The sequence below is a fragment of the Papio anubis genome, chromosome 4 (assembly GCF_008728515.1).
Source record: "Papio anubis isolate 15944 chromosome 4, Panubis1.0, whole genome shotgun sequence".
Classification (NCBI taxonomy): domain Eukaryota; kingdom Metazoa; phylum Chordata; class Mammalia; order Primates; family Cercopithecidae; genus Papio; species Papio anubis.
The window spans coordinates 157,885,595-157,905,405 of NC_044979.1; the positions used below are offsets into that span (position 1 = coordinate 157,885,595).

The 19,811-nt window shown below is 35.8% G+C and overlaps 1 long non-coding RNA gene across 2 annotated transcripts; it reads right to left on the reverse strand.

Moving 5' to 3' along the window:
- Positions 1 to 3,506: 3,506 nt before the first annotated feature.
- Positions 3,507 to 18,167, reverse strand: LOC103882681. Of its 2 annotated transcripts, none has more exons than XR_001900552.3 (4): positions 18,087 to 18,167; positions 17,374 to 17,461; positions 4,052 to 4,182; positions 3,507 to 3,924 (listed from the first exon to the last, which is right to left on the reverse strand). It is a non-coding gene; the product is annotated as an uncharacterized LOC103882681 (long non-coding RNA). The 2 variants fall into 2 exon arrangements; XR_644590.4 differs by having other exon boundaries at positions 17,374 to 17,464; positions 18,087 to 18,160.
- Positions 18,168 to 19,811: the final 1,644 nt, after the last annotated feature.

Here is a 19,811-nt window from a genome sequence, read left to right on the forward strand (position 1 = left end):
TTTAGTGAATATACCCAGTTTCTTTCTTGAGCAATGAAGCAACAGTAAAAAGTCATCATTCATATTTAATTTTTTAACTCTATTTAACTTCCAAAGACAATAGCAATATTATGATTCCATAAATCATACGGGAATTATTGCTTACACCACAAGGACATACTAACCCTCTCTTCAAAACAGTAAAACATCCCACCTAGTTCATCTTGGTAATGAACTATAAATGATGTTCATTGTTTTAGCTGGCATGTAATTCTGTTTTAAAAGTTAATATTTTGAAATTAAATATTGAGATATAGGATTAACTACTATTAACATTATTTTACTTAACACATTTTATTTTGATAGTAAAAGAGCCAATTCAAAAGCATCAGTTAATATTTACAAATGATTTTAAACGGTTCACATGATCATAGTAGGTATTTATAAATTCTTTATTTTTACCATGGCATAGTCCGTATCTGCTTTTTTCTCAACAAGCATGTCAAATAATTGTGATTCTTTACTTGACTCCTTACAGCAACCTTTATTCCTGCAGAATTTGTGTCATTAACAGTCCTGCTTTTTTAGCCTGTTCTTGAATTTTCTATTAATTTTGTCACAAGCTTTAGAGTAGTAAGAAGTGTCCTTGATTATGTTCTGACTTTTAAGTGTATTTCTCCCTGCCTACATTGTGTATTGACAACTCATTTTTTCTTGATAGTAATGATTCATTGTCTCAGTCGACTAAGGGAATGGACAAGGTAAGCCTAATGATTGCCCCAATTTATTGCTTAGAGAATGTTAATAGACCACGACACAGGACTGGGAAATCCAGGAAATCTACTCCAAGTGAGGAGACACAGCTAAAAGTTCAGAGAAGTCAAGACAGCTAGAGTTAATAAAGAAGAGCACAGGAGAAGAGAAAATTGCAATAAATAAAACTCCAGAGATATGAAAATATTCATCCAGAATATTTAGTTGAGTAGAAATTAGTGCGTGTGTGTGAGGAAACTACCGAAATCCAGAGAAAACCACCTGAAAAGTTTAGAGAGAACAATGCTTGAGACTTACACAGGGCCGGAAACATGCCTGTTTTCCACAGCCAGAGACACATTGTTTCATATTTGAGAATTTGTCTCTCTTTTTCTCTTTTCTTTCTTGCTTTTCTTGAAGACAGAGTTTTGCTATTACTGTCCAGGCTGGAGTGCAGTGGTATGATCTCGGCTTACTGCAACCCCTGCCTCCCGGGTTCAAGTGATTCTCCTCCTTCAGTCTCCTGAGTAGTTGGGATTACAGGCACCCGCCACCACGCCTGGGAAATTTTTTGTATTTTTAGTAGAGACGGGGATTTCACCATGTTGGCCAGGCTTGTCTCCAACTCCTGACCTCAGGTGATCCACCTTCTGCCTACATTTAGTAATTAATTTATTTTATTATAAAGTTCTAATGAATTGTAAATTATTTCAGAAAATTCTACTTCTCTTTTCATCCCTTTGTGTAAACCTGTTAATAATGAACCCATCACTCATATCCTATTTAAAGATTAACATGAATTGACGGTAAATAATTCTGAATTTTTTCAAGTAAAAAAAAAAAACATACGCTATATGATGTACTTTTATTTTTCATTTTTTATGTTTTTCTTCTATTAGACATAAATAATTTTATTTCTGTGTTATTTATTATACTGGATGATAATATTTTGTCTTCCATATCACTTATTAGTTTTCCAATTTACTAGTCTCTTTTCTAATTTTTTCCAAAAGTTCCCCTTCATATCTTTGATTAGATTTTTTTTTTTGGTGTGTGCATGACAGAGTCTCAGTGTGTCACCCAGGCTGGAGTGAGGTATTGCAATCTTGGCTCACTGAAACCTCTGCCTCCCGGTTTCAAGCGATTCTCCTGCCTCAGCCTCCCAAGTAGCTGAGATCACAGGCATCCGCCACCATGCCCAGATAATTTTTGTATTTTTAGTAGAGGCAGAGTTTCACCATACTGGCCAAGCTGGTCTCGAATTCCTGACCTCAAGTGATTCACCCACCTCGGCCTCTCAAAGTGCTGGGGTTACAGGTATGAGCCACCATGCCCAGCCTGGTTAGATTTTCATCAGTGACTTCTGTATGCCTCATGGTTTCTAATTGCACTTCAATCTCTATTTTCATCTCATTTAGCTGCTTAGTCATTACATCTTTGTGGTCTTGAGCTCATGTTAACAAAAGGTTCTAATTTTATCATATGAGACACTTCAGGGAATTTTTTGGTCACTTGTCTTTTGGAAGTATTACATTTTTAACCCTTCTTTTTCAAATTTACTTAACCATTCTGTTACGAGATTTTATATTTGCCATATTATTTATTTCCAGTCGATTCATGTTTAATCCAAGATTTTTATTACAACATGCCCAGATATACTGTTTGCTTTAATATAGTGAACCTGTGTTAACCTTTCCCATGTAGAACTTGTGTTTTCCACCTTCAGAACGACACACTTTGGAAAGTAGTGTTGCTTTTTAATTCTCCTTTTGCTTGGAGGTGAAAATGAGCTTGGGAAGAACTCACTGGGAGTATCACATATCATGTTTGCAAATAGGGCTCTATTTTTTCTCTTAAAAATTATATTAAATTTCCTATCCCAGAGCAATAAACAGGAAACTCACCTGATTTCCATGGCCTTTTACTTGATTTCATACCCAAAATAGTGTTCTCTAAAAGAAAAAGTGCTGATTCCTTTTTCTGCTTTTGTAGGCTTTAAAGCTAGTGTGTATAATAAAAGAAAAAAACTGGAGGCTCAAAACCAAAATTTATAAATAAATACGTAATATTTCTAACATTTAGTAATATGGAAAGGGATAAAATATTTATAACCAAATTATATAGTACAGATTGAAATCACTTGCCTCTAGGAAAGCCTTAGTCAAAGCAGACAACCAAATAAGATGGTTTATGCATGAAAGTAGAAAGGAATGAATGATATAGTTTTCATTAACATAAACCCATGTAAATATAATTAAGCACTTATTTAGACATGAGTGCCAATGCATTTGTGTCTTCCCTTTGGGTTTTAATTGGGTGCTGATGCTGTGAACCATATGTACATATTTATAAATAGCAAACATTAACTTGCATGCTTTGCAGAAAGTATCACCATAATGTTAAGTATAATTTTTATTAGTTCAGGCTCATTATCTTAACAATTTTAAAGAGAACAATATTCTCCATGAGATGCTACAAGCCTACATTCTGTTAAAATCAAAACATTAAATAATTAACATATTGACTGAGCAGTATTATTCCAGAAATTTATTGAGAATCATATCTTTAGAAATTCTATATACAGTAGAAGATGTAGTAGTCAAAGAGCATCTTTTTTTAATTCTCTAAATTCACTAATCAATTTAATGTATGAGAGAAATAAATTTACATATTTCATGTTGTCAAGAACATTTTGTAAAAATGTGTTTATCACTAAAGGCCAGGGTCCCATCTTTTTGAAGCCATCTGCAACTTTTTAATGTGTACAATCAGTATTAATTTAAAATTTATTTATTAAGATACACACATGTGCACTCACATATATGCTGCATATAAAGCACTGCGTTTAGGAAGAGAAAATAAAACATAAAATCAGTTACTAATTTTTATAAATTTATCATCTAATTGAGGGGAGTAAGATAAACAGTTGAAGTTCATAAAAGCTAATTTGTGGTACAAAAAAGCAGCAAAAGAAATATTATGTCTGAGAAAAAGAATTATAATCAATTGTGTATGTCATAATAAAGTGGGCAGTGTTTGAACTGAACATCAATATATGAAGAGAATGTTGTTACAGAGGTTAAGTGGTAAGAGAATAAGCAGCTCCAGGTAGCTGGGCACTGACCTGACCCTCACTGCTAGACTTTGGTGTCCTCAGGAGCTGTCTGTAATGCACAGTCATCCTTCAATGACCTTCAGTTGAATGTAAACAATTTCACAGAAAACCAGTATTAGACAAGGTCACATTGTGCACCACAAAGGAGACAAAAAGCTAAGCCTAGAGACAAAAAAAAAAAAAAAAAAAAGTCACTGATCATACCCCAAAAGTATCAAACATTTCCTTTTCTCAGCTTACTGCTGTTTCCTTCCAATGAAAACTTCAACCTCCTTTCAATTTTTCATCTTTCTAGATCTGATGAATAGGATACACAACCTTGGCCTTTCTCCTTCCTGAAAGGAAAAAAAAAAACTTGGTTTAAAGAACCATCCTCCAAATCACCAAACACAACCCCAGATTCTGTAAGTGTTTCCTAAAATTTTAGTGAAATGTCTCATAATTCTGGTTTATACTTTTCCTTGCAATGAACTACCATGCCCAACTTTGTTTAAATACAAGTGTGCTTCTAGTGGTCTTTTGGCTGGCGGGCATTGGCAGTGTCTGAATAATATTGTTACAGCGGGTAGGATGCTTCTGGCTTCATAAAGAGCTTAGTGTTGCCAGTTGCATCACGAAGGATGCTAAAAACAAAGGGTTGGCACAGTCAAGAATTAAAAAGGGTAAATAAAAGGATCATTTACAAATGTGTGAGAAGAGTTAAGAAAACAGAAGATTCTGAGGCATCCAGGAATAGTAACATCAGAAAACATTCATCACCTCCAGTCTTGAAATGCAGAAGAAGCTATATTTTTTGTCATGTAGTGCTGGATATAAGAACTGCCTATCAGAAGCTGAGGTCTTCAGCAGATAAATACAGCTATTGGCAAGCAATTGAGACTTAAAAGTATTAACTATCTGGGGCACATAAAAGTTTGGACAAGGGTAAAGACTGTGGAGATTGGATCTGGAGGATAAATGGAGAATATTCGGAATTACACAAAAGGGGTTGATTTTTATCTATGTATAATTGTGATCATGCATTCAGGATAAAGTTCAGCATCAGAACCACTATTTTGAAAATAGTGGAAGAGAAATGTATTCCTTAGAAAAAGAATTTTTTTTCATACTTATCTTGTCATAAAGTGTCTATCCACAGAACATTTAGGAAAGATGGGGTTGGAAAGCAAAGTAGAGGCCAAATTGTAGAAACTCTCAGAAGGTAAACTACAGAGATTAGGTATTCCCCAAAAAGGATTTGGAGATTTCAGCTGGGCGTGATGACTCATGCCTGTAATCCCAGCACTTTGGGAGTGCAAGGTGGGTGGATCCTCTGAGGTCAGGAGTTCGAGACCAGCCTGGCCAACATGGTGAAACTCTGTGTCTACTAAAAATACAAAAATTAGCCAGGCATGGTGGCAGGAGACTATAATCCCAGCTACTTGGGAGGCTGAGGCAGGAGAATTGCTTGAACCAGGAGGTGGAAGTTGCAGCGAACCAAGATTGTGCCACTGCACTCCACCCTGGGCGACAGAGTGAGACTTTGTCTCAAAAATATAAATAAATAAATAAATAAATGGAGATTTCAATATTGCATTTAAAGAGGAATGGTAGAAATATGTCAGGTAGCAAGAGGCACAGGAGTAAAGTTTGAGAATTGGAGTTTACAGATTTTAATGATTTTGAGATGTGAAGGATCTAATATAAAATGATAGCATTATGTGATCCAAACAAATAATTACATATTAAACAATTTATCAATAAATTTATAGGTGACTGATTAGCACTAGCAGCCATGGAGAAGGATAGAATTAAATGTACTTGAAGTTTTCAGCTGTGGTATTTGGGAAATGGCAGAATCTCTACATTGTAAAACCGAATTAAGAGAATTTTGTTGTGGACAAAACATCTCACTTGAAGTCATGCCATTTATAAGTCAATGCCAGCAATAGTTGAACATACAACAGTGGTACAGAGAGGCTAGTTTAGGAATAAATGAGTTAGGACATTCTGTACGTCCATTTCAAGAGATTCAAAATGCTGCAAAATTGAAATGATGTCGGAAGACTACTGCAAGAAGATTGAGACAAATAGGAACAGGAGGGAAAAAAAGAAAAGGAAATTGAGATCACAGGAGAAGGGGCATGGTTCAGAAAAGATGCTTATAAATTCTAATGGGAAACTTTTAAAGACAGGGTAGAAATTCAAGCATATGAAAGCTACATAGGAAAGAGCATTAACATTGGTACAATACAAGGGTTACAAATCATTTTCCCACGATAAGCAATAGGATGCTTTCATTTACAATGAGCAGAGGTATGCCAAAGTGGCGAGATATTAAAAAGACACCTAATTTTCTAGCAGAATATAGTAACCATATTAAGAGAAGAGTATGGCAGTCAGAAATTTAGCAAGAAATAAATCTGCACACTGGTACATTTTTTTTTTCTTTTCTCCATTCATGTATTTGTGGTAAAAACATTTCTCCATGACTGTTTTTCCTGTTGTATCCATTTGTGGAAATTAAAGAAATTAATATACCTGGATTACACATATTTGCTGCCTTTAAATGGGCTATCCAAATTAAATTGGATAATTTCTGCAACTAATATAAAAATGTAAGAATGTGTATGGCATAAGTTTAGTAAATGCTTGATGCTTGGAGCCTCAGCCACAGTTTCTGAAGACATGTTTTTGAAGAAAATGAAATTAGAATCACAAAATATTGAGTCAACCATTTATTTTCTATAATCTCCCACTTTCTATGGGAGGATAGTAGCTTAATGGAGGTGGAAACCTAATTCCAAGTTGCAAAAGTACATCTTGCCATAAAAATGTGAGAAGTTTATTCTCCCTTTGAATTAAGCCATTTAGCTAAACACATAATTACTCCAATTGTCAAATGAATTTAGGATATGTGTGAAAACTGATGCCATCCCTTCCTTTTACTTGAGGACTAGTTATTATTCATCTTAGAATATATATTAATGGGCTGTTTCTGCATGGCTATGTAGAAGAGTGAGATACTCTTTTTACTTTGCCGTCTCCTAGTGAGTTTAGTATGGTGTACTTTACGTTCTAGCTTAATGCTTATTCAGTAAAAAATTGTTTTAATAATGTATATTACTAATTATTAGTAGCAATAAATTACTAATTGTAATGCAAATTAAAATAATGAAAATACAGTAATCTAATGATAAAAGGTAAATTAGTAAGAAATAAATACTTTAAAATTAAAATATAATATTTTAATACTAAATTATTTTCTTTCGGTCTGCCTATGTGAAGAAGGTTTCTGGGTTGGGAGGATATTTTTTTAATTATATTTCCCAAATCATATGTATCATGTAACACACATACACACATATATTATTTATTTTTCTTCTGTAGATGAGTACTTGGAGTTGCACAGCCATATTCTAACAGAAGCATGGGAAAAAGGGATATGATAGTTCAAAACTTTATCTGAATGGAAATTGTCATTATTTCTCAATTTAAATTATGTTTATGTTACAGTGTAGAGTTTTTATTACAGGTAGTTAAAATGTAGGTAAGAACTCTTACAAATATGTTTAAAATATTAAGTATAATTAAGATTACAAGCACACTCATCTCTTCTGGCCACCTCCACTCTATCATCTCTCCTAAATTTCCCATTTTCTTTTGTAGTTTGTGTTCAAAGGCACTTAGTAATTTCAATTATTTTCGTTGGTGCCAAGCTTTTAGAGTAAAAAAAAGAAAATCTCTCTCTGTTTTTAGAAAATTTATCTAATATATACACACAGAGATGCACACAACATTTAACTCTAAGAAATGAAATAATATTTTGCGTCTTTTATTTTTTTCTAATGCACTAATTACTATCCTTGTCGATCTTTTGGAGTTATTAGAGATGCTTCACAAGGAAAGTTCTGTGAGATTTTACTGTATTTAGTTATTTCTAAAGCAAGAGTTGCAGATCTAATGGTGCTACCTGACGTGTCTTATGAAAGCGAACTCAACAGACCCTTACAGCTTCTTACTTAGCCTGTCCCTCTTGAGAAGCCTTTCCAGGCATTGGAAAGGGTTTGGGCCCCAAGCCCAATATTACTGTAATTCTTGCAGACTTGTAGAGGTGCTGCTTGGTGGTCTTGGATAATATCCAGAAGAATTCTCTGGATTACCAGACAGAGACTCTTGTTATTTTCCCTTACTGCCTCCCATACAAATGTAGTCTCTCTGTGTGCTGAGCGGCCTGGTACTGGGTCATACAAGCACCTCTGTGGCCACCACCCCTCGGAGTGCTAGGTCACACCTGAAGCCACCTATGTTTACTCAAGGACCTGTGCCTCTACAGTCGGCAAATGGTGAAGCCAGCCAAGTCTGTGTTCTTTCCTTGAGGGCTGCAAGCTCCCCGAGGGCCCAGATAAGTCTGTGGATGCTTCTGGGAGCCAGAGATTAGAGTCAAAAACCTTACAAATGTGCCTGCTGTTCTATTCTACTGTGGCTAAGCTGGCACTCAAAACACAATATAAAATCATTCCTGTGCTTGTCTCCCCTTTCCATAGGCAGAGGAGCCTCTCCCTGTGGGTACCGCCTCACTGGCCCATGGCCTATGGTCACTTCAAACCCAAAGACTTTTCAGTCAGCTTGTGGTGAATGCTGCCAGGCCTGGGTCTCAGTCTTTTCAGGGAAGTGGACTCCCCTCTGGCCCAGTGCCGGTCCAGAAATGCTATCCAAGAGTCTACGCCTGGGCTCAGGGATCCCAAGAGCCTGCCTGTTGCTCTACCTTACTGTGGCCAAACTGGTACCTAAGGTGCAAGACAAAGTCCCCTTTATTTTTCCCCCCTTTATTTTCTCCAACAGAAGGAATCTTTTTCCCCCTTTATTTTCTCCAACAGAAGGAGTTCCCACAGCTGGGAATGTGCTGGTTCACATCTGTAGTCAGCACAGCTCAGAGTCCAAGGTCCTAGGTGTACGACCTGGTTATCGCTGCTGGTTATTCAAGTTCCAGGGACCTTTTAGTCAGCATATGACAGGTCCTGCTAGGACTGCGTCCTTCCCACCAAGACTGCAGTTCTCCTTTTGGCCTAGGATGTGTTTAGAAATGTCAGAGGTCTGGGAACCAGAATAGGAACCTCAAGACCCTTCCTGGTGCCCTATCCTACTACAGCTGAGCTGCTATCCTAGATACAAGACAAAATCTTCTTTACTCTTCGCCCTCCTCCCCTTAAGAACAAAGGAGACACTGTCACTGATGTGAGCTGCACTGCCTGGGGTTGGGGGAGGATTGGCACGAGCTGCCTTTAGCTGTCCTGCTGGTGTCTTCCTAGGTCACATGCCACCCTAGTGCTCTATGAGCCCTGCCCAGCACTAGGAGTTACTTAGGAATTGCAGTCCTTGTGTCTCAGATTGCATTTCAGGTTTATATAGGATCCCGGAGCACGTCAACCCTGCAGTGGCAAGGCTTGCTGAGAAACTGTAGTTCCCACTGCTAGAATAATTCTCCTCTCCTGAGGAGAGAAATGATTCCTCTCTCACTAGGTCTGGTCCAAATGCTCTCTCCTTGTCCAAGCACTGAATGAGCCCAGCATGGCTTTAGTCTCTGGTATGACAGGGCAGCACTGAGTTCAATGCAATGTCTGCCAGTCACTGGCTCTCCCTCCTGCAAGTACACAGGTTCTCTGCTCCACAGGGCCACTGCCCAGGGATAGGGGAGGGGTGACACCCGCGATTCAACACTGTCTCTCCCACACTCCTCAATGAATTTTACCATGGCACAAAGTTAAAAGCGGGTACTGTGATTACTCACTTGAGTTTTGGCTCTTGTGATGATGCTTTTCTGCGTGCAGATAGTTGTTAAAATTTGGTGTTTTTGTGGTGGCAGGTGGAGGATGAACCAAGGGCATAGCCTTGCTTCCCACCATCTTGATCTGCCCCATGGTAGTTTTAGGTTTCTACTTCTGCTTTGTTTCTAAGTACTTAATTATTGTTTAATCTATAAGGGCCACTTAACAAATGCAGAAAAATAGTATACTATTTAATGTTAATAATGATACAATACCGTCGCCCTTTCTTGAGTGCTCAGAATTTACCTAGCACTCTGATAAACACTTTATCTACACTATTTCCCATGATCTGCATAACCTTCACCGCCCAATGAGGAATGTGTCATTATGACTTTTTAGAAGTATTAGAAGCTGTGATTCAGTCACATGTCAGAGTCAGTGATTCCACAGCCTGCCTACAGAGGCTGCACCCTTGACTACTATGTTCTAATAAAAATATTTGTAGCTAAATGACACTGCTTCAGGTAAACAAATCCGTTCCACCTTTTGACATTATGTAACAAAACTCAGCATAAATGATATTTTTATTTTTCATCAAGGTGCGTCAAAAATTAGGGTGTAGACAGTCGTGGAGTCATTATCGGTAATAGACTACAACCACAGAAAAACGATGGTAATGGCATAAGAGTGGCTGGGATTTGGACACAATATCCAGTGATGTTGTGAAAAATGAGGTAGAGAAGAGGGAAGCCATGCAAGCTAACTTCACCAACACATAAGATAATACAATAAGCACAAGAAAGAAGGATGAAAAAATTCGAACTTGCCATGTATTTAGTTTTGTGGTTGAGATATTCCGACAAAAATATACCTATATTCTTCTGCTATTATCATTCAAATCACAATTGTTGTACGTATGGTGTGTAAAAGTCTCACTATATGTTACCTATAAAAACATTTATCTAAAAATCTGTTCATGGATGCATGTTTTATTCCTGACTCAAAACCTCTAGTTCCAGCAAATTACTTGTCAAATTTGCATCACAGTTAGGTATCCTCGAATATATTGATGCTTCTAGCAGAATTTGAAGAAGATAATAACAAAATGGTAATATCATCAAAGTTTCAATAATAAAAATTTTATTTAAACTCTTTTTTTTTTTTTTTAAACGATGAACAGGATTTTTCCAGGGAAATAATGGGTTTAGAGAGGAGTATTTCAGTTACAAGAGATGATTGTAGTTTGGAAATGAGGGAGATCAGGATGGATAAAGTTTGATAAGAAATTTACTTAGGTAAGTACAGATGTACTTAATAACATTGTCTAAGACATTGTGAATGTTTCTGTAGTAGAGAAAAATCACGGGAGCATGTAAAATATAAAAACATGAAATCAGTTAAAAATTATTATGCATTTTTAATAACTAAACAGAACCTTGTGTTTCGTAAGATGTCAACTTGTATGTAGATTATGAGAAATTTTTTATAATAAATTCCTTCCACTTTATAATTACCTACACAGAATAAATCTTGTCTGATAATCTCATTCATCATGTAATAATTATTCTGATGATATTAGCAGGGTTTATCCACCATTTCATAATTTCTGTGGGAAAAATAAGATAAGGGAAGTGTTCATGCATTTAATTTTTGTCTCCTCAAAATTTGGCCTGACTGCTTTTAATTTTTGTCTGACTTGTAAGTGATTTCTTTATGCTACATCAGAGCATGAATAATGATAGAGATCACTCTAGGAGGAAGTTAGCAAACCACAGTTTTAAAGTGGTTGACTGAACCTCTTCAATGTAGTTGAAAATAATAATGAAATATTGATCCAAACATCCCATTCGCATTTCTCTGGTTTCTTCCCTTTGTAGATAAATGTGTTATACATCATGATCAAGATACTAAATGATCTATGACATTTTGCAAAATGATTTTAAAATAGTAATTATTTAACTCTTGCCACATAAAACAACACATCCTTTGATGGAATGCCATTATCTTTAGGGTGACGTAGAGCATCTACATTTGAGCCATATATTTGAGGTTCTTATGTGATTGTATATTTAACTTTAGTGCATTAAATCTAGTTTATTTTGTATTCCCATTGGAGAATAAGTTTATGATATTAAGACAAGCCATCTGATCTTTCTGACTCTCAGTTTACTCATTTGAGGAATAGTGAACTGCCAGAGAATGAGCTTACTTTGAGTAAAATTAAGCTGTAAATTAAAACGCATACAGTCTTAAAATGCATGGTGTTTAAGACAGGTATTTTCCTTACAGGGATACATTGGTAAGTACTCTGGTCTGTACTTGAGGGGGAATTTCTGAGTATCTCTGGAATTCTCTCTGTGCAACCGTCTCCTCTCTCCTACCCTACCCTGTGAAGTTTCACTTCTCTTGTTTCCAGGACACCCAGCTATTCCCCTTCAACCTAGGGATTCAGTGAACCTCCAATTTGACCCTTCTCACCTCCCCTGCCCTCACCACCACTACCATCACCAAGTGCTGTTCCCTCAAGGTGTTAAGTGAGAGCAACCTTAGAGCTCATCTAGTTTGTATTAGCAATCACTGTCATTCATTGCATGATGTCCATTGTCTTCTAAGCCATTGGTTCATGTATTTTATTTTAATTTTCTTTGTTTGATTGTTTTGATTTGGTTGTTTCAGGCAGGAAGGCAAATCTGCTCTCTGTTACTCCATATTGCTCAAAAGTGAAAGTTATTTGCTACTATTTTAATTGGAATTGTGATGGATAAATAGATCAGTTTGGGGAAAACAGATATATCAATTGGCTTGTGTTCTCTAGTTCATAAACATGGTATAATTTTATATTGATATAGGTCTCTATTAGTTTATCACAGTGATGCTTTCTGTGTTTCAAGGTAGAACTGTAATACATTATACATTACATGTACTCGTGGGTGTTATCTTAGTGTGTTCCTGCTGCTATAACAAAATATCTTAAATGGAGTCATTTATAAAAAGGACAAATGTATTGCTCAAAGTTGTGGAAGCTAGGAAGTTCAAGATCAAGCCACCAGCAGGTCCAGAGCCTGGTGACAGCCAGGTCTAGTTTTGGTTTTCAAGAAGTCACCTTGCTGTGTCTTCACTTGGCAGAAGGACAGAAAGCCAAAAGGGCTGACCTAGTTTCCTCCAGCCCCTTCATAAGGGCATTCATGCCAGTTGTGGAGCCTCTGCCCTTGTGACTTAATCATCTCCTAAAGGCTCCTCCACTTAATACTATCACATTGGTGATTAAGTATTGACATATAAATTTTGGGTAGACACATTCAGACCACAGCAGGTATTTTGTATCTTTGAAGCTGCGGTGAATGTTATATTTTTTTAAAAAACAATTTTTTATTGTTTATTGCCATTATACAAAGATGCTATTGAGTTTTGTTTCTGTGGCATTGTTATATTCTCTTGTTAATTCTACTTGTTTTTGAGCATTCATTAAGACCTCATAAATTAATAATTGTATCTGTGAATGAATTAAGATACTGTAACTCTTGCTTTGCCAATGTTTATGAAATATTATTTTCTTCTTGCCCTACTCTACTGGCTAGAATTTACAGAACAATTGTTGACTAGAAACATTAATAATGGATATCTTTCCTTTTCTCATTTCTTTCTTTCTTTCTTTGGAGATGGGGTCTTGCACTGTCACCCAGGCTGGAGTGCAGTGGCGCAATCTCACCTCACTGCAACCTCCACCTCTTGGGTTCAAGTGATTCCCCTGCCTCAGCCTCCCGAGTAGCTGCGATCACAGGTGCATGCCACGGATCCCAGCTAGTTTTTGTATTTTTAGTAGAGAGAGGGTTTTAGTGTGTTGACCAGGCTGGTTTTGAACTCCTGGGCTTAAGTGATTCACCCACCTTGATCTCCCAAAGTGCTGGGATTACAGGTGTGAGCCACAATGCCTGGCCCCCTTTTCTCCTTTTCATAGGAAGATGTTATCTAGAGTTTCACCACAAACTAGGATATAACTGACATTTCTTTTCATAGGCTATTTTTTTATAGAATAAAGAAGTTTACTTCTGCTATGGATTGAATCATATGCTTCTAAAATACATAAGTCCTAATCCCCAGTACCTCAGCATGTGACCTGATTCAAAAATATGGTCATTGCAGATAGAATTGATTAATATAAAATGAGGTCAGATGCATTAGGTTTGGCCCCTAATTTGTTTACAATTAATATATTTATAAAAAAGAAAATGTAGGCCGGGCACAGTGGCCCATGCCTGTAATCCCAGCACTTTGGGAGGCTGAGGTGGGTGGATCATGAGGTCAGGAGTTCGAGACCAGCCTGGCTAACATGGTGAAACCAACCCCATCTCTACTAAAAATACAAAAATTAGCCAGGTGTGGTGGCAGGCACCTTTAATCCCAGCTACTTGGGAGGCTGAGGGAGGAGAATCGCTTGAACCCAGGAGGCAGAGGTTGCAGTGAGCCGAGATCATGCCACTGCACTCCAGCCTGGGCAACAATCTTAAAAAAAAAAAAAGGAAAATACAGATAAGGATGGACACATAGGGCGAACACCACGTGAAGACTGCAGTTATTCTCCCATAAGCCAAAAATCCACCAGAATTTAGGAGAGAGGACTGAAATAGATCCTTCTCTGATGTCTTCAGAGGGTCAGTGGCTGTACTGACACCTTGATTTCAGACCTCTGACTTCCAGAATTGTGAGAGAATAAATTACCTATGTTCTAAGCCTCCTAGTTTATGATACCTTCCTAAGGCAGTCCTGGAAAATGAAAACAACTTCTATTCTCAGTTTTCTGAGATCTTTTTAGAATCATGAATAGTATATATATACACATACACACACACATAATTATATGTAAGTAGACAATTATATTTTTTAAATTTCTCTGTTTCTATGAAGCATTGTTTTTATAGATTTTTATGTTTAATGCCTTACTATTCATTTAAAGTGTTCATATTTTAGTTGGTAATATTTGTGCCGGATTCTAGTGTCAGTGTTTTCTGGGCTTATAAAAGGAGCAGAGTGTTACTCTTATTACTGATTTCCTGAGATTATTATTTTAGTATTTCTTCTTATAATGTTTAATAGAATTAAGCAGTGATATAAACTAGGTTTGAAATTTTCTTTGAGGAAAGGTAATTTTGAATTATAAATTCTTTTTTAAATAGCAAAGTGCTCAAATTTCGTAATTCTTTTTGGGCTAGTATAAGTAAAGTGGTGTATTACAAGATATTGAGTGTATTATAAGATTTTTCTCCATTACATTTATTTTGATAAACTTATTGGCATTGAATTGTTTATAATATTCTCTTATTTCCATGCATTTTCACACACAAACATTGGTGTATTCTATATGTCATTCTTATATTACCATTATAAAGTGTCATCACTATTATTAATCTTTTCCAAAAAACAAATTCTAATTGTTGTTGACTTTTTCTATTTTATTGATTTCTACTCTTACATTTACTATTTTCTTCCTTCTTACTTCTCACTTTGCTTCGCTTAGTGTTTCTTTTCCTTATTTTCTTAATGCGAATACTTAGATCATTGATATATACTATTTTCTATCATAGTCATGTGAAGATATAAATTTTCATCTATGCATTATGTTAGCTACATCTTCAAAGTGGATATTTCTTTTAAATTTTCTATCATTATAATATTTTCTAATTACCTTTATGTGTTCTTATCTATGTTACGGTTTACTAATGGATAACTTAATTTTGGAATGTTAGGGATTTACAAATAACTTGCTACAATTGATTTCTCTTTTAGTGCTGTTACAGTAGAACAAACTACATATTATTTTAAATTTACTGAGGCATTTCATGAATTAGAATATGGCATTATACAGACAATATTGGTGAATATTCGACGTACATTTAACAAGAACATCAACTAGATCAAGCTCAGTCCTGTGTTTAGATATCCTAAATTCTCCCTGTTGTTCTTCCTGCATTCACTAGCAATTACTGCAAGTGTCATGTTAATATATCCAACTATAATTGTGGATTTATCTGCATATCTTCCTTTAGTTCTGTCAATATTTGTTTAACATAGTAAGACTTTTCCGTTTATGTTCAAATAATGTGTTTTTATTGGATTTAAACATACTTAAAAATTGTTTTCTTAAAAAATTTATAATCTTTATAAAATAACTCTGGCAATACACCTAATCTTGAATTCTACTTTGTGTTACGTACTGAATCATGTTTCCTCCAAATTCATATGTTGAAGTCAAGCCCCATTGTAACAGTAACAGTGTTTAGAGATATGGTCTTTAAGAAGACAATTTAGGTTAAATGAAATCATAAAGGTGGAGTCCTAATCTTATGAGACTAGTGTTCTTGTAAGAGAAAGATACACCAGAACTAACTCTCTCTCTCAGCACATGCACAAAAAAAGGCCATGTGAGGACACAACGAGAAGGTGGCCATCTACAAGCCAGGAAGAGAAGTCTCACCAAACACTAACACTATGAGAATATTGAGCTTGAAGTTTCAGGCTCAGGAAATGTAAGGAAATTAAGTGTGTGTTGTTTAAGCCACCCAGTCTGTGAAATTTTGTTATGGCAGCCCAAGCAGACTAATATAGTCTGATATTAATAGAGCTTAACATATTAATGTATTAATATACCATTCTTAAGTTAAATATTTTTGTACTATTGATACATCTCATTTAATGTTTTTACATTTTATTTTCAATCTACCTGTTTCAAACTTTATAATTAAAGAACTTTTTTGCAAAAAATACATACTTAGATTTTACATTCAAGTATAACCTGAAAATCTTTACCACTTAAGTGAACTTTTTTATTTCTTTACCTTTAACACAGTTGCACACTATATTTTAATTCAAATATCTTAATACTCATTTTCTGTTTATCATACCTGTTTCTTTTTTAGTTCTTTTCTGCTTTCGTATACTTTTTTTTTGAGAGAATTGGGTCCACTGTGAAGCATTTTATCTGAGTGTTTGCTTTTATTATTATTATGTATGCTTTTTGTGTTTTACTGAGCCTCTTGACTATGCCTGTTATTTTTTATTAATTTCTAAAAATTCTAGCATTATTTTCTCAAATAATTATTCTGCTTCATTCTCTAATTTCACTTCTTATGGGACTCCAATTTTACAAATGTTATACCTTTTGATATTATCCTACATTTCTGGAGCATTTTGTTTAGTGTTGGTCAGTGTCTGTTAACTGTTTATGTTCTAAATTTTGGATACATTTTCCTTTATGAATTTTGAAATTTTTGGTAGCATATTGTAAATTACTTGTTAAAAATAGTAGAGACTGCAGTAGGCAATTTATCCCCAGAAAAGCCTACACATTACTTCTGTTTCCAGTCTGTTTTTATTGTAAGGTGGGGGGTTGGTGGTGGTTGTATTAATTTTCTTTGTATTTGAGCGGAATCTGGGCTACATTGCAGTTTTATTTAGGCTCAGTTTATCATGGCTTCAAATACTTGTAAGACAGGTTAAGGCTTTCTTGGCATCTGAACATGAACTGACTTTGTAGATGTCTGTGTATTTTCCAATTCAGATACCACCTTTGTAACCTGTAGATGTTTCTCTTTGTAACCACTTTACAGAAAACCTATGAGATTTTGTTTTCACTGTGGTATTCATCTTGCTATCTTCACCTTCTATTTTTTGTGCCTCTAAAATTTCTGTCCATCCTGCTACCCTATGCCCAATATTAGTGGGGTACTATCATACAGTGAAAATAAACCATGCATAAGTGGTGATAGTTCTGATTTTATTTACCTTGCAGCAACTGTGTCATTGGTCAAGGCTTCATGAACCTCCAGGAGATTCCTGTTGTCTTCCTTAACTGTCCAGAACCATCAGTGTGCTGCTGATAGATACGTAGTAACTGCTTCATGGGATGGGAATGGTACTATGACTGAGAACACTAGAATTACATTCTTTCCCACCAATTCACATCTAGAGGTTAAAGTCCAGCTGTTCTCTTGTTACGCTCTTTTATGGCAGTTTGTTTCCCCTTTATCATAGCCCTGCAACCATAAGTCTCTTTTTTTTAAAAAAGGAGTATATCTGATATTTTCCTATTGCTATGAGGAATCAATCACCAATTAAATCATTCTGTATCTTAACAAAACATAGAAGTGGTCGAATGCAAATAATGCTTCTGTCCTAGAAAAAAAAGATATAGAGTATTCTAAGCTACACAATAATATGATCATCATAATATTAAATTTGTTTCTAAATACTAACAAAGATCCCTTCACATGTATTACATCTTCAACTTCCTTGCTATGGAGTTATTAACACTATGGTAAAAGACTAAGGTGAACTTTGTGGTAGTAAGACAAAGCAAAATAATTAAAACATTCTGAGTCATGAATGCCTTTAGTCCCTCGGTAATGTAGAATGATACTGGACAAATTCTTCTTTGGATACTCTTATCTATAAACTTAACTTTTTGGCCCAAATTCTTCTTTGCTGATTCTACTTACAAGCTTAACTTTATAACTCTTTATGTATATCTCTCTCTATATCTCTATCGATCTAAACCTCCTGTGAGCATATTAGGAACACAGACCACTTGGTAAATCTTTGAGCTGCGGTTCTAAGTTCTAGATTCTAGTGTTTGTTACAAAATGGTGAAAGAGAACCTTGGAATGTTTCACCTAGATATATCTGTCTCAATCTCTGCACTTCGTCATTTTTCTTTTCTTTAATTCTATAGGGACCTGCTATCACTTCCTTTGTTTACAATGGCTCTGCTTCTCTTCAAGCTTTTGCAATAAAAGCCATATATACACTTTTCCTTTGCTGCTCTTCAAGAATAGGTATTTATACAAAGCAAATATTTATGTAGTACTGTGTGACTGATTACAAGCAAAATGTATTGTATGCATATGGTATTTTGTAGACCACAAGATTGTTCATAAAATACACGTTACATCACTAACTTTGGAAATAATAGGAAGTAAAAATAATCAAATCTAGATCTAAATATTCTAAACACTAACATTTGAATATTCAAATCTTCTTTGCCATCGGTTTTGGTACAGGAAATTTGGAGTGAGAGATGATTTAGCAGAATGGAGCTAAAGTTACTCATAAAACAGTAGATGAAGTTGTTTCAGTCCTGATTTAATAACTGAAGTCATGTGATTTATTAATGAGTTATTAGAAGTTATTTTGACAGAAAAGAGGGAAAGACAGAAAGAAATGAAGCACTTTCATTTAAATTGTCAGAACTTCCATGAAAAATACATGAATTATGGTCAACTTGTTCTTCAGTCGAAATTTATTTTTTATTTATTTATTTATTTATTATTATTTTTTTAGACAGAGCCTTGCACTGTCACCCAGGCTGGAGTGCAGTGGCGCGATCTCAGCTCACTGCAAGCTCCACCTCCTAGGTTCCTGCCATTCTTCTGCCTCAGCCTCCCGAGTAGCTGGGACTACAGGCGCCTGCCACCACGCCCGGCTAATTTTTTGTATTTTTAGTAGAGACGGGTTTCACCATGTTAGCCAGGATGGTTTCGATCTCCTGACCTCGTGATCCACCTGCCTCGGCCTCCCAAAGTGCTGGGATTACAGGCGTGAGCCACTGCGCCCGGCCAGAGATTTATTATACTTACTCCTACATTCTGGGCACAGCAGCTGATACCTGTAATCTCAGCACTTTGGGGGGCCAAGGTGGGTGGATAATGAGGTCAGGAGATTGAGACCATCCTGGCTAATATGGTGAAATCCCATTTCTACTAGAAATACAAAAAAAAAAATTAGCCGGGCATGGTGGCACCCACCTATAGTTCCAACTACTAAGGAGGCCAAGGCAGGAGAATGGCTTGAACCTGGGAGGTGGAGGTTGCAGGGAGCCGAGATCAAACCACTGCACTCCAGCCTAGGTGAAAGAGTGAGACTCCATCTCAAAAAAAAAAAAAAAAAAAATTATTTACTTGTTTGCTGAACTCATATAAAATAAGCAAAGAGTTATTAAATATATATTTAAGTGTAAACCTTACTCCATTGTTAAATTCTGTGATGATTTACCTTTTTTTTTACATTTTCAGTAGATTATAATTTCTAAGGAATTTATGTAATAAGAACAGTTTCTTAGTATTGACAAATGACATACTCATTTTGTTTCCTGTATATTTGACCATGAATTACTAACAGCTTCATGTTGTTTTTAGCAAAAAGATAAAATGTGAAGGAAAAAGAAT